Source organism: Vanellus vanellus (assembly GCF_965231255.1).
Source record: "Vanellus vanellus genome assembly, chromosome: 4".
In the NCBI taxonomy this organism is placed as follows: Eukaryota; Metazoa; Chordata; class Aves; order Charadriiformes; family Charadriidae; genus Vanellus; species Vanellus vanellus.
The window spans coordinates 67,019,971-67,037,029 of NC_138909.1; positions in this window are offsets into that span (position 1 = coordinate 67,019,971).

The window sequence follows — 17,059 nt, forward strand, 5'->3', positions numbered from 1 at the left end:
AAAATTACAGAACTCAGAAAATCTGTAGGTATTTTAAGATTGCCTGTGGAGTGACTGGTTCTGAATCAGACATCAAACATCGTGGTTCTGAAATGCAGCCTCCCTGACAATTTTTCAGTGTAACAATGTAAACAATATACTCTGTGCAATTATTGCAGGTACTTTTCTTCCTTTTTGTACATGATGAGAAACCAAATATCCAGACAAAATCAGGATACATTCATTGACCTACACAGTAAGTTCAATGCATCAGCTAAAAAGACTGCTCACAGCTTTCCACCTACACTGTGTTTTAAAATGGTATCAGAATAAACTTAATTCTAAGAGCAAATATGCATATGATGAAAATTCCCTTCTGTAAAAAGTGATCATTTGCAATAATGTGGGGACCTTGGTCTCATTTAACATTCTCTTATTCATAATTATGCCTGTGTACATTTTTTGAGCTATGCAACAATTAGTTTCCATTGTGTCAGCTGTAATGATTCAAAACAGATATGTTCTTGACTCAGTCAGTGATATAACATTACACACTCAAAGTTTTGCAAATATATAATGTATCATATAATCCAAGTCCATGATACCTGTATCACAATGCCCAGAATTCTAAAACTATATGATTTTTTTAAAAGTAACAAGAATATACTTCTTCTGCTGAAGTAAGCTAACATGTTTTTGTCAGTGGAGTAACTGATAGAGGAACGATCATTCTACAAGCATGATCTCAGCACTATTTCTCCTATGCATGTAGTATTACCCCAAACCATCTTTCCTGTCTGCGAAGGTGACATTCAGTAGTCTGAATAATATTCTAAAGCTTTTAAACTGAGGAAGATAAATTTCAACCCTATTCACAGCTATTGTTAAAGTATTTGCATAAAAAAATAAATAAAACCCAGTACTTCAGTAATTCATCCAACTGAAGTCAGACAAATGCAGTCTCCATTGTGCAGTGACACGTTGCCTCTGAAGAGCCTGTTGACTCTAATTGTTTGAATGACATAATCTAATTGTTCTGATGAGGAAAATAGATGCCTGGAACTGTAGATCAAATTTGAGTGAAAAAGATCCTCTTTGCTAAACTACCAATTAAAATAATAAAAATCATTATTCTAGAGATTTTGAAACTGGTATTGCTCATTAAATGCTAGTTTCATAATTCTGGAAATCATCACAGTCAGTATATCGATTTTGAAAGTTCTGCTTCTCTAACAGTGAAGCAGTTTGATACTGGAGTGTTAACGCGTACCCTTTCATGAGGTGCCATGAATCTGAAGTAAGAGTGATCCTAATAAGAAGGGATATAAGCAGTTTTTAATATCATTGTGGGTTTCAGCATGAGATTTCTAAAAACGTCTTAGTGGAGGAAACTAAGATTTTGTGCACCAGGTGCACATTTATAGGTGCACGTTAATGCTGTCCGTGGACATTTTCAGTAGACTGAAATGTATGTATCTATTGCACATATATAGTGAAACAAAATATAACGAAGATTTTTTGTCCTATTTTAAAGAAAAGGTTTTGCATGCACGGTGTTGTTATGTTGTTATGTAATTCTTCAATTTAATAATTTTAAAACACTATAGCTTTAACATTATGAGTGTAATTGCTGCAAGCAATTTACCATTGTAGAGATTGTTGTAATAAAGATTAGTAAAAGTTAGAAGAGTAGAAGCTTACATGATGACAAGTATGTTGGAATAAAATATATATTTTTCCTCAACTGCAACAGCATAAATCCCAGAAGACAGCTGTAGAGATATTTTTAGAATAGGAGGTACAATGTAATTCCTCTTAAAAATGATAGCTTGGTAATACAAGGATCCCAGAAGACAGCATTCTGTAAGAGTAAAATACACCAACAGTAAGTAATTTGTGACACAGCTGCTGAGACTTGGAGAACTTCATTATTCTCTTTCTTTGTGAAATATCTATTAATAAAAAAATTGCATCAAATACTGTGCATCTGTTGAGCTATGCCAGCCAGATGATTCCTAAGAGTGATATGATGTGGACTCAAAGCACACATCAGGAGTCAACAGGCAGAATAACAAGTGGGGGTTTGTGCCATAGAGGAACAATCAAGCAGATGCTTATTCTATGACAACTGACTGAGAAATTCCTTGAGCATAAAGACAAGGGAACTATATAATGTTTTTATTGATTTTTAAAAGGCACTTGATAGAGTATGTCAAAAGGATTATTCTGCATCTTGTAGTACTACAGTATCCTACAAAGTTAAGAGCAATTACCCCTAACTCAAACAAGAATACAAAAAGCACAAAGAAATTTAACAGTTCAGTCACCAATTTTTTTCTCCTCAGACATTTCCTTTCACCTCATCTAGTCAACCATATTTTATGAGCACATCTGAGAAGATAGCTTAAACAGAATTGTCAGGGCTGATCTCTGCTTTCTAGACTCTATTAACCTAATAACTTCAGCTTTTAGAGCCAGCTCATCAAATCCTTCAAGACAGTGTGAGATTTAGATTTCAGATTAGGAAAAGGTAAGAAAATATTGTCTGAACAAAATGCATAAGCTAGGTAGACAGAACAGTAAATTTGAAGCAGAAACAGATGAACTGCTTCAAGTAAAAATGACTACACGTAATAATGGTATAAGAAAACAAGACTCTTGACTTAATCGACCCAGCAGTAGGGAAGAAATAGGGAGCCTGTAAGATATATCAAACCCACAATCTATAACGTAATAGAGAAAAGTTAAACTTGTCATGCTTTAGACCTATGTATATCAATCTAAGAGAGAAGGCATCTTAATAGACTAAACACTAGATACAGAATGCACGTTTTGGGACATTAAACCCTGTAGGGCCTAAAAAGGCAATGTGCCTGAACCTAGTAGGGTGATTCAAACTCACTTCTTCCTACACTTAATAGAGACCTGGAAGACAAAAAAAAAATTCCTGAGAGAAGGCATGACAGGGGCTCAAGATCCTTATCTTGCAAAAGGGCTACCTACCAGGAGAGGAAGTGCCCCAGATTTCACTATTTTAGACAGTATTTCTTCTGCATTTACACATGCAGTGGGATATTTTGGACATTGAGATATCATCTGCCTAAGAGAATCCACATCCACTACTTCCTTGGAAAACGTTTAAATTATTCAGATTATGGATTGAGCAGGATGTACATCATCCTCATTCCTTATATTGAAATCTGTGTCTATATCATTGTAGTTTTAGCAAGAATAATGGGACCTGAAGGAGAACAAGTAAAAGGGAGCTGAAATCTGTACACTGATAGTTTGTCTCATTGTGTCTTTACTCACAGACTTTGAAATTTATTGTATATTACATAATTTTTGAATATGAAACCAGAAACATACAACCACAGAACTAGCTCATGGACACAATCTTCTGTGCAGATCTGGGTCCTCTAAAACTGGTCTATGGTGCCAGAAGAATCAAGACCCAAACAGCAATACGTTCGCTCACTCAGTTCTTTGTATTCTAGAAGTCAGTATGAATCAGTCTTGCTGAGAAATATGGAAATTTTATTCTATTGTATACATGCTGCTTCGACTACCACTGCATGCATAATTTCCCTGGGAGTGTGTAGCTGGGATTGTAGATACAGGCAGTGAATGATGCTGTCATACAGCTTTTCAGCTCCTCTTGTGTCCCCCAGCCTCACCCACCACTGTTCATGACCCCTCTTCAGGCTCAAACAGTGGAATTCATGCTTAATTAAGTACAGGTTCACTAAAACAGAGTCAGAGAGAATGGGAAATGTTATTATTTTGTAATTTTAACAGCTATTCGGTTAATGAAAGACAGTTCATTGTGACAGACACGTAACTTAAATGTAAGAGAAATGGTGCAGCTAAGCCATGTAAGTCCAATACTGTTATATTATACTGATACTATAGTATAGTATAGCATAGTATAAAATATTATATAGTATACTACTATATTATATTATACTATTGTATACTATTATATAGTATATTGTACTGTTAAATAATACTGTAACCAATACTGTTATATTTCTGCTGAAAATAGGGCTTTAATTTCAACATGGCAAACAGGCAAAATTAAAAGCACTGGTTAAGCAATTAAATAATATTTTAGCTGAAAAAGACCTAATCCTTTCTGTAAGAGATAAGGAAAAAAACCTGAAAATTGTGCACTAAGTTCAGAAACAAGGAGGAATTACTCCGGGAGAAAAAATCCCCAGACAAAAACAGAGAAACGGTCACAATTAGGAAGGATATTGGGACTTAGAAGAGAACCAACAATGAAAAGGGAAATGGATTAATCAGCAACAAAAGCCACATAGTACTTTCTAGGTCTGAAGATGGCAGTAGAATGGGGGCGGGGGTGGGCAGGAATATAAGAAAAAAGGACAGGGTATATATTAAAGATAATCAAGATGTAGATCCTAACCTAAACTGAAGCAGAATGCTAGTGGAAAGAAAGTGAGCATAAACTGAAAATGAATATATTTAAGATATAATGGGGAAAATTTCCTAGCTACCACACCGCTAAAGTTTTGAAATAATCTTTAGAGGTTACTAACCTCTGAAGGCGTGTCTAGAAATGTTACTGGTTTTCAGGAAGAAGCTAAAAAGTTTTAAAAAGGGAACATGTGGTAGCAGTCTGCAGTAGTAATAAATGGCCCTTTGTTACCCTTTTTCCTAATTCTATGCCCCTAAGGTGAGAAACCATCATTAGAGAAACCATCTGATTTTTATAACCAGAAATATTTCATTACATGCTGAGGCAGAATTACTATGAATATTTAGATATTTCTATGATATTGTATATTGCTTATATTCTATATATCATGCAAATGATATCATCAAGCAAAACTTTCTAATAGGAAATTGTCTGGACCTGGACTCAGAATATCTTAATTGCATTCTTGACTTTTAACCTTTTACTGGAACTTTATACTCTGTAAAGTTGAATGCAACGGTTGCTCCAAGTAACATCTATGTACTTAAATTTTCCATTTGAGATTAGAATGATATTATTAGTGTTATTTTTGCATTACCTAATTTATTTTGCTTTTGAAAGACATGTATAGCAAGACAATATACAGTAATTGCACAACAGACACAAAGAGAACAGGAGATACAGTAAGTTTCCATTAAACTGATTCATCCTGAGAAATTCTAGGGAAAGAAATGTATGGCTCTGTGATTAACTGTACATTAAAACAAGTTATAACAATGCAATTTATAGTTCGACAATTACTGGCAAGCTGAATTATTTCTTGAGGATGAAAAGGAAGGGATACTGAGATCATGTAAGCCAATTTCTTGCATTTATTGTATACATATTTGTTTATATCAAATGCACATCATTTTAAAATATATGAACGGATCTAGAAAGCATAGAGTATGAAAATCAAATTTAACAAGGCATCTTTTCAGTTCCTTTTTTCTACTTTAAAGATCTATGTCTGTATAAAACCAGCCATGAATATTGCTGTTTTCTTTGCTGTTTCCTATAAAATACTCCACTTACCTGTAATTAAATGAAGGAAATTAAGGAAAATTGAAACACTATGTTTCCACAATAGAAATTGATATGATGGTGATTATATACAAATTAAGCTCCTAGCCCCATAAATGCCTTGCATGATGATAAAGCACCAAAAAAAGCAATAGATTAGTGGCTAGGTAATTATGTTTGCCACTGGACAAAAGGGAAAAAACACACACACAAACACCACCAGGAAAGAACATTTTTAGTGTAAATGGTCTCATAGGGAAGTCGTGAATCAAAAGGAACCAATGTGAAAAAATGTCATGGTCTTTGAAGGTGCTTCATCTTGTTCTTAGGCAAGAAATAAACCTATTCTTGAGATAACTGACCCCATACCACAATCCCCAGAGAAGGCAATTGTTCGTACACATATCTGGCTACAAAGACAAAGACAGAAAGTATGACTTTTCTGAATACCCCGATTGGAATGCTAGTCTATTAGTTTTTATCTTTTTCCAGGAAGGCGGTACCTTCCCATCTATCATTACTGAGAAGTTAATGGTATAACTAAACTGATGGTGTAGAAAATAACTAAACATCAAATGCAGTAGATGGTATGGGCAGCACTTCATGATTCTTTTGAGAACAGGAGGCCACAAAGACAGTACAACAAATGTAAGGAAAAGTTTGTGTTCAGATCCATGCTAGAAAACACTGTAAACAGAAACTACAGTGTATGTAATAAGAAACTGAAAGGATAAAAGCCAGAGAATCATTGGTAACTGTAAAACCTTTCAACAGAGAGCATGGTACATGACAGGATTAAATATAATTTCCTCATAATTAACAAAAGCGTTTCTTTCCCTGCTGTTTTGGGTGCAAGCAGAGCAACCTGGATGATTATTAACATTCAAGGTAAGCAAACTCCAAAGAAGAATAAGATTATAAAATGGATTCAAATAATAACATCAAGCAAGTGCAAGAGAAAGTAGCTTGTTATTTAAAATTTGTAAAAAGCAACGTAATTGGTGCCGTTGCAATAGATGGAGTCTGTGTTCAAAAATTTTGCTTTATAACAATAATAACTTGGAAGTGCTTAGTAGTAAAAATGGCTTAAAATGCATTTAATGGAACAGGAAGTTTATTATTGAAAAGGATGAGGGTTTGTTGAAGGCTTTGTATATTTATTAGGACACTGCTTCTGAGTATTGAAAGAATATAAGCTCTCTAGCAAGAATCTGTTTTCTGTATTGTAGCTTCAAAACACAAAAACCTTATCTTCAGATGTTAGATAAATTTCCCAAACTTCTATGGAAAATTAGAAGACTTGCCAACAAGGACAGACGACAAAAGATACAAAACATCTTATACGGGCAAGGAAGGAATCAGAGAAATGATGCAAAAGTAAAAAAGACAGTATCAAGAAGTATAAAGACAAGATACATTTAGCAATATGATGAGAAATCTGAACTATATCACTGTTTTAACACTACTGCAGAGGATGGGGAATACAGAAAAAAATGTAGACAAAGCAAAGAAGCAATAAGATTAAATGAAATAACAGATCTCTGTCACTTCAAAAAGATTGTACTATCTCTTTCAAAATTTCAATGTACGTTTCAGAAGAAGAAAATACTCTGACATATACCAAAATGTATTTTTGTTTAATTTGTGTTAGTTTAAAGCTTTTTAAGAAAATGAGCAATATATCTCAAATCTCTTGCAGAGGATTTATCAAAACTTTCCTTCTTACTATCATTATTATAGATTCTGCTCAAAAGAAACAATATTGGTCAGCAGCAAACTTCTACTTTCTGTATTTTGATTACAGCAATGTTCTTAAATTTGATTTGGATGGGCATATGTAAGTGAGGGCAAAAAAGAAAGAGGGTAATATATGATATCACAACTCTTATTGTCTCATAGTAACCAAGTGTCCCATTTGGACTGTCTTCTATTATCAAAGTAATAAAACAGTAGAAATAACTCTCTGGCCTCTGCAAAGTAGATGTCAAGGTAACTGACAGCAATTGGTTCCCATAGGTGAATGAATTACAAAAGAACCCAAAATGAAACACTAACAACACAACAAACCATCAACTCCAAAGCAAAATGCCCTATTTCTAACCAAAATATCAGAATATTTATTTTTTAACAAAAATATATTGAAATATTTAGTGGGAAATTTTTACAGAATGGGGCTTTCTGGGGGGGGGGGGGGAGGGCGAGGAGGTGGTTGAAGAGCTGGAAGGGAGAAAGGTCTTAGCTATAGGACTTGTGCTCTGTTAAACCAGATGCCCTTGGCCGCCCAGCTCCCTGGCTGCCCCGATGGGACAGCCCCTGGCTGTCAGGCCCTGCCCTGCATCCCCCCCCCGGGAATCCTGGCCTCCCAGCCTTCAGAGAGCTGCTGAGCCATGAGGAGCCATTTGCTCCTTGGCAAATTGTTTTTAATTTAAGAAGGGAAAAAAAAAAACCACACAACCAACCAAATTATCACTTTGCCCTCCTAACGAATCAGAACGTAGCTGCGATAATATAACTGAGTAAAACTTATAAAATATGAACAAATATGAAAAATGATACATTTAGATGTGAACTGTAGCTCTTGCTGGCAAGGTAATGGGACTAACACAATGAGCACTCCGTCTTTAACATAATTCTAGAGAAGCACTGCAGTAATAGCTTGATAAACAGCAAAAAAAAAAAAAAAAAAAAAAGAAACTTTTAAAATAAAAAAGCAATAATTTCCCTCACAGGATATTAAACACTTTGGTTTCTTCTTCTCAAAACCACCATAGATATTTATATTCGTTCTACTCTAGAAGCAAGCTTAGCATACCAAATTCTCAAATTTATTCAAAACACATTTACTCCCTGTCCCCTACCCCAAATGCTTGCAATAGGAAGCATGCAGCAAAGACGTGAGCGGTAGTCTTTGCACTCTCTATCTGGTTCCATGTTTGCTTTAGAATGAAAAAAAACAGCTTGCATTACTTCCCATATAATACTAGGTCTCTGGAGAGTTGATAGGATACTGTCTCGCACTGTCTGGGTAAAGCACTTCATTGATATTAGAAAGTGGTCACAGAACACATTTTAATATGTTTGTATGTGAGTTTGTGACTCACTACTTGCAATCCTGAAGTGTCTAAACTAAAAGACTAAAACTAAACTAAGACACTTCAGGAATGCAAGTACTGAGTCACAAACTCACATACTTACTTAAGTATAAAGATAACAGGAAAACATGCACATTATGTTGGTAAGCATCGTTAAATAGACCCCAACTATTCTTTTTTTTGTTTCTTTTACCCCAGGAAGCTGAATGCTTTATGGACTCACAAGCAGCGTTGCTGAAGAAAGGTAACAGATGCCATGACAGTGGGATGTTACACCGGCAGTCAAACCCATCAATAGCAAAGACAATGTCTTCACAGAAAGTTGTTTGTCCATTTTAAACCTTCTGACAAATTTATGCCATTAGTAGAAAGACATGATTTTAATGCAAACCTACATAGAAATATGTAAATAAAAATACAAAGAAAGGATAATAAAGCTGTAATCCATTCTTGGCTATTTCTGTACAAAGATTTTTTTTGATGTAGCATTTCCCTAGAGATGAAAGATACTTCTTCATTCTTCTCATTTGAATATAAGTCTGAACTTTTTAACATTCTCATTGATAATGTCTTATTATCAGAGGAACTGTGCAGCAGCTTTTTTTTTTTTTTTTTTTCAAAATTGTGAAAGTTCTAATGAGAACAGAAATTATGATTACTGCAATCTAAAACTACAAAATCCAGTAAAATAATGTAGCATAAGACGTATATAAATAGAGAATGATATGGGCTGTCTAAGAAAATAAAACTTCATTCAACATTGCCTTTAGGCAAATATATCCCAGGAGGCAAAGAGTGAATAGGAATGATTTCGGTACATAAGAACTTTATCAGTGTTGGAAATGGGAGCTTTTAATCAATTTGAAAAATTGCAGAGGTCTCCAAATAGCATAAAAGAGCTTCTGAATATGACAAATGATTTGTCATTGCAACTATTACTGTTGTATGCATTTGTAGAACAAATCTCTTTGGTGATATTTTCTAAACTTGGTAAGGTGATGCAGTATCTTGTTAGCACATGTGAGTTTAACTATTCCTTGATGCAGTATTTAATGCAGTATTTGTACAGTATAGTAAGATAAATTAATAATTGAACTTTACCTACAATTTTAAGAAATATCTTTTAATTGAAACACTGGAATATGGTTAACATTTTCTCCAAAGAAATTATACAGAAGAACTGTTGAAAACATATATTTCAATTAATTTTCATTATTACTATTAAGACTAGCAGTATTGTAATTATGTTGGGTAACACAAAATCCCAAGTACTTCGGTATTTCTACCTGTATTTGTATTATCTTGGGGTTCTGAATTCAAGAAAAGCTTGAAATTATTATAAAATATTTTATCCATGCTCCTAAAATGTTTCTAATCTAGTTGTGGTATTTAAAAATTATTGTGTAAGAAATGCAATGATCAAGAAGTTATATGGGCTTGCTACACCCAGTTTTAATTACAGTCATTTGATGTTAGCAATGGTCTTTCTATTTCTTACCTATTACTTCAGTTTAAGTGAGGATTTTTATAAGGTGCATTTTTCTATAGGTGGAGAAGAATTCTATTTCATGTTTTAATTATCTGTCAGGCACCTTACTTTCATTCTGATCTATGCATTCCTTTGGTTGCTTGGTGCTTAATTCAAAGGTGATGTTATTTCAATCTTCATAGCCTACCTTGTGTTCAAGGGGTAATACCTTTGTAGAGATTTTGCCCTGCACAAAATAAGACTTGGGGTCTGTTGCCTTCATGTGAATCTAGTACCATCACGAAACCTTTGGATCCCGTAAAATAAACATCATCCAAAAACAATCTTTTCTGCTTCTGATGCAAGAAACTGATGTGCTATGGTCAAGACAAGTGGTCTGTGCAGTGGACGGGATGTGGAAAAGTTGGAGAGGGTTCAGAGAAGGGCCACCAAAATGATTAAAGGACTGGGAAGCCTGCCATATAAGGAAACGCTGAGACAATTGGCTTTTTTCAGCCTTGAGAAAAGAAGGCATAGGGGAGACCTTATCACCACATTCCAGTATTTAAAGGGTGGCTACAAGGAAGATGGAGACTCCCTTTTTGTAAGGAGTCACATGGAAAAGACAAGGGGTAATGGGTACAAGTTAATCTCAGGGATATTCTGATTAGACACAAGAGGAAATTTTTTTCCCAATGAGAACAACCAGCCATTGGAATAATCTCCCCAGGGAACTGCTGGATTCCCCAACATTGGGCACTTTTAAGATCCAGGGTGCTGGATCTTGTCTAGACAGGGTGCTGGGCTGTCTTGTCTAGACCCTGATTTTGCCAAGAAGGGTTGGACCAGATGATCCCTGAAGTCCCTTCCAACCTGGTATTCTAGGATTCTATGATTCTAGGATTCTGATGTTAATTTCTATTTTTAAACAAGCAGACTTTTGAAAGAATATTGTGGCAAATTATTTTTACAACACATCCTTAGTTAAATAAAAATAATAAAGTCTCTTATTTTTCTTTTTTATTTTTTTTTTAATTCTTTAATTTGGCATAATTTTGCATTAATAGTAATATCTGAGATTATTCCAGCAACTGCATTTTTAATAAATATCGTATCATGAATGTTTTAAAGTTTCTACGATCTGACAAACCATTAAAAAGTAAAAGATATACTGCAGAGTAGGCTTCTGGTAGATATGTTGGGTGAGTGAATCTGGTTACCTGGAAATCGTTATACTCAAGAGGTTAATTAACACACATTAGAATTTCTCACTATACTGCAAGCTTAGAAGAAGGAATAGTAGATTAGCACCGATAAAGCCTCAGGAGCTGAGTTACGAAATACCTTATATCCACTAATGAATAAAGTTATAAGTGACCGAGCTTCGGCTGCTTAGAGACTTCTGGTTTCACCTAATTAACAGCACAAGCTAGCAAACAAGATGCTTGAGCTCTGAAGGAATTTTTTAAACCGGTATTGGGATAATGTTAAAACAGCTGACCTCTTTCACTATAGATAATTACATATGAGAAGTCGTTATATAGTGTTCATTTTATGAATTAGACATAAATGTTGTTATAAAAGCAGAAAGAAAATATACACTTTTATCATAGAACAGATTTAAAAGAAAAGGTATTCCATCAGAGTTTTATTATTTTATCCCATTTAACAACTATCTCAGCAGGACAATGCAGTCCTGAATTAAAAGAAATACCAGTGGGAAGTAAAATTTTAAAAATCTGAAATGAAACGTTCTTTATTCTCTATCTCTCCAGCTTATATTGATTTAAATGGGATTTGTAGACAGTCGGAATGCCTGAAAATTAGGGCATTTTCATTGAAGTGCTTGAATATATATTTAGAAGCCTAGTGCTATACTTCCATTTATAACTTTTTTGACCTATCTAGTTTGAAAGAACAGGTACTTTAAGAGAGTCATGTCTCTGTGTACAGTCTTGAAGTGCAATATGAAACTTTACACCTCTTGTCATTATCTTAAGGCTTGTTTTAAGGACGTTTTACAGAAAAACATATGTATGCACAGAATGCACGCATGTATATATAAAAATATATATATTTATGAAATTAAATAGAAACATAGGGTTATTGACATGTCTTAAACCCTCAATCAGGATTGGAAAGGGAAGTACATGTCTGAAGACTACCTAATAAATGCCTGAAAATGTTTCAGAACAAAACTTCCAAAAGCATTTAAGGGATATAGTAACCTGAATTTGACCTTCAAAACCCATTAGTGACATATACTTTTAATGATACTTCTAAATCTGTTTTATTTATATGCATTTGTTAAGGTTATATACAGTCAGTTTGTATCAATTCCAGGATCATTAATAAAGTGGTGGAACATAATATACCTCAACAGTGACAGAAATATAGTTCTTAATCTTACAATAAAACAACTAATAATTATCTTGAGAGCAAGTTAATTTTATGCTATTTCAGCCGAAAATCGAGCTACATATGTAAGGATATATGATGGACTGGAAATTTAAGTTAAGAAGAAATGAAACAAAGTTAGAGCAGGGACTGAATGGACTTTAAGGGAAAGACAAGAGCTTGAATTTTTAAATTCTTATTTCTGTGGCTTACCTACCTGGAAGACATGCAGAAGATGAGAACAGTTGGCTTTGTAGCACATTTGCCTGCATTTTAGGCATAGGAAATATCCCAAGGTATGACAATAAAGGGAAAAAATGTTTGCTATTGAACTGTAAATTTGTCTTTGGCTCTGTGGAAAGCCTACTAAAAATTTTGTCAAATCTTGTAGGTACAGCAGAAATATATGGCTACCTCAAAATTTGGGAAGATATTCCATTTAAATTTAATTTGATTTTGGTATTAAACCAGCTCATAAGCAAAAAAAAAAATAATAGCAGAAATCAGATTAATAAACCCCTCCTCACAATTTTTATTTTAAATCAGTGACATCATATCATATCTTGATTCAGCAGTATGAGACTTTTTAACTTTTGAAGTAGTTGAAAAGAATTGTACTTGTCAGTATCTCTAAGGAATATGTCAGTGTCATACAGCTTTTTGTAAATTTAGCAGCACAAATGTGACAAGAAAAAAATGGTGCTCTATAATGTCATGAATCTGTAATGAAAAGCACAGTCATCTGTGCCATACAACAACAGTAAAAATATTTATCCCCTTTTCTATGCACTTTCCTTTTACAGGCTGTGAATTAGATATTCAGAACAAGTAATGACATATGTGTGCTGCATTAATATCTATACCTTTCATTTAGTAAGTTCCTTATTCACTAAATAAGAATACTTTCATGACATAAAAATATTGTCTTATTTCATTGTTATTTGTCACCTTCAAGTGAACCAAAACCAAGAGAAGCAGTATCAGGAACAGCTGAAATCCTCCTTTTAAGAGGGGGGGAAATATCGTAAGAATATAAAACATGAAGATGAAACAGAGAAGACAAGCCCGCTTCAGCTCCAATCACTCTGGTCAAGGATCTGTCAAACCTGATCACCTTGACCTCCATAATGAACATTATCAAGGACTAAAGCCATCGATACCAAATGTAGGTTAATCATGATATTATATACTCATAGCTAATTTAGAAACTTAAAAAAAAAATTAAATACTGACAGCTTTGTATTTGTAGTGAGTATAGCGTTAGTGATTAATACGTAAAAATTAAACATTATCATGAAGTGTGTTAACAAATGAAATTAGTAAAGCTTTTTTTTAAAGCAGACTGACCTGTGTTATCAGTCTTCTAAACACTCCCATCACAGTGATCTCTAAATCCCAGACCGAAATAGTGATGGAGATAGAGGAAGAGATAGAGAAAGAGATAGAGATAATGTACAGATATAGATTTAAGTGCAACACATTTACTTGTGTCAATCAAGTTGCTGAAACAGACCATTAAAAATTTGATCCATAACCTAAATTTTGACTCATCAAGTCATAAGGACATTTTTGTCTTAAAGAGATAATATTGTGACATAGTTTTCTGATTAATGTTTAGAAGACTCTTCTCTCAAATATAAATATATATATTAAATTTTAGAACAAAGTAAAATTTGACAGTCTCAAACTCAGTAGACAGCCAGCTTCTCTGCAATATTTTCCAAAAAAAGTAATCAGAAGAACATTCCACAGACCAATCAAAAATATAAATTCTCCATACACACACACACACACACAAGGAAAATAATCAGATATAATCTTCACTTCTATTCTTACAAATAGTAAGCTTTTCCCTCTGAACGACTGTTAAATAAATAACATGAAAAGGTAACAACATTCACATTCAAGTTTGCAGATGACGCGAAATTACACAGAAGAGCTGATACTTTCTGTGTCACAGCTGCCATCCAGAGGGACCTGGACAGGCTGGAGGAATCAGCTGCCCAGGAACCTTATGAAATTCAACGCGGACAAACGCCAAGTCTTGCTCCTGGGAAGAAAGACCCCCCAAGAAGTGGCATGGGCTGGGACCACACTGGCTGGGGAGCAGCGCTGCTGAGAAGGACCTGAGGGAGTGCTGGTAGACAGCCAGCTGGGCATGAGCCAGCAGTGTGCCCTGGCAGCAAAGAAGACCAAGAGCAACCAGCTAACCTAACTAACATGGCCAGGAGGTGCAGAGGAATGATTATCCCCCTCTTCTCATCAGGATTTAGGCTGTTAGCTTTGGGACCCTCCACAGAGGAAAGATATTGATTAACTGGAGTATGCTCAGCAGGGAGCTACCAAGCTGGTGGGGGGCTGGAGCTTGTTCAACCTTTAGAAGAGATGAATTTGAGGGAACCTAACAGCAGCCCACCTTGCTGAAGAAAAGATGGAGTCATGTCATCACAGTAGTTCACGGCAGGAGGATGAGAGACAGCAACCGTAAGTTTAAACAAGGTACATCTCATCTGCATATAGGGAAAACATTTTTCCTCATGAAGACAGCCTGGCACTGGAGCAGGTTGCTTCAGAAAGGCTGTGCAGTCTCCATCCTTAGGGGTTTTTGAGACCCAGTTGAACCAAATCCTGGGCAACCTGGCTTGATGTCACAGCTGACCTTGCTTTGAGAAGGAGATAGGAGTAGAGTCCTCCCGAGTTCCCTTCTAAACTGAATTATCCTGGAATCCCAGGATAATCCCATTCTGTGAATGACATCAGATAACTACAAAAAGGCTGAAGACTGATTCCATATTTAAAATGAAAAAAAAAAAAAAATCCAGAGAAACTGAAACGCAAATGATTTATGGGACTTTGATGAAATTTATTCTAATTCCATTCTATTAGAAGTGAGATTAGATCAATACTAATTACTGTGGGAATAATGAGGCCTCATATCCCTTTCCTAAAAACTGTCATTATGCATTTATAATAGAAACAGTTCTTTCTATTGAATATACAATTCTGTTTAGCAAAAAGACGTAAACAAGTGCTCTCTTAATTTTGAGTCCTTTATTTTGTAAACTTCTGGAGCGGCTCTTAGTGACTCATGACGGCAGCAACTGAAATGTTATGAGCTTTTCAACATTTTTTTTAAAAGGACATGCTTTTAAAAGGAGATGTTTTTTATTTTTCTACAGTCTTTTTGTTTTGTATAAGGAGAAGTAAAAGCAAGACATCTTATTAAATATTTTACAATTCTCATGGTAAAAAATAACTAAAACTCTTAAAATAAACTGCAGTTACAATACGTATGTGTGTGCAAATATACAGAGTGTGTGTGTGTATATATAAAAATGCATACTTATTCCACCCAAAAAGCACAGCAATCAGGAGATGAGAGTGGTTTTCTTAATGTTTTGCATGGTCCTGTGTGTCTCAGAAGCTCTTTGCAAAATGTGTGTGTGTACATACAAACACACACGTGAGCACATAAAAAGTACCTTATATCTTCGTTCATGCGATATAATTATTGAAAACAACAGTGCCAGATTAATGTAAATTAATACCACTACTGTTTCACCCTATATTCCACACCGTGTATTCAACAGTAGCAATGTGAACATTTTTTGGTTTCCCATCTCATAAAGGAAATTCGTTTCATTAATTCATGTGCCCATTATGCAACGATTATGCAAAAATTATGAATATTTTATAAACTTTTAATAGGATTAGTCTTCATTAGTCTTCATTCATCAGTATAATTGTTCTCATGGTTATGAGTTTGAATGAATCATAGAGGACTTACAGAAGAACCTATAGCTAAATATATTCATATCTGTTTTGATAAAATTCAATCATTTTGGAATCCAGATTAAAGTTTAGTAAAAAAGCATAGTGGGATTTTTTTATGAATTCCCTATTCAATGTAATTATATAACATTAAGTTTTGTGATGCAGTTAATGATAATCATTACAGCTGAATCGCAATATCTCCTTAATTTGTTAATTAAATGTCTTTTAAGGTACTTCATCTAAAGTGTTGTAAATATTTACCAAGACCCTTTTATCAAAAATATATTTAAAACTCACAAGAGCAGCCTAAGTGTTTGTTTCTCAAAGGGGATTGGAGAGCTGGAATAATATTTTCTTTGTGAATGTCAAGTAAGCAAGAGAAATCTAAAATGTAGTTCAGATACATGTAGTTCAACATACAACTTAAAAGTAATTTTTTAAAATGGCTATCTATTCAATATGCTGATAAATTAAGCATAAAATTAATTTAAATTTATTGTTCTATAAGCATGCAACAAAAGTTACAAGTTAAATCATCGTAAATCCATGCATTGTTTTGAAAACTCAGTATTTATGAATTTGTTAAGTAATTACATTTGCACTTGATAATTTCAATTAAACAGCAGAAATCATCACAGGTGTAACAACCAACTCTCCATTCGCTGAATCCTTGCAGTACATGAACTGTCCACGAGTCATTTCCTTTAATTCTGATAACTGCTGAGGCTCTGGTTTCTCTGAGGTGTCAGTTTGAGATACTATTCATAGCAAAGGAAAAATCCCAGAGAGACACTTACAGCTACATGACTTTAAGTATATCCACATTTGTAACTAATGTGAATTAAC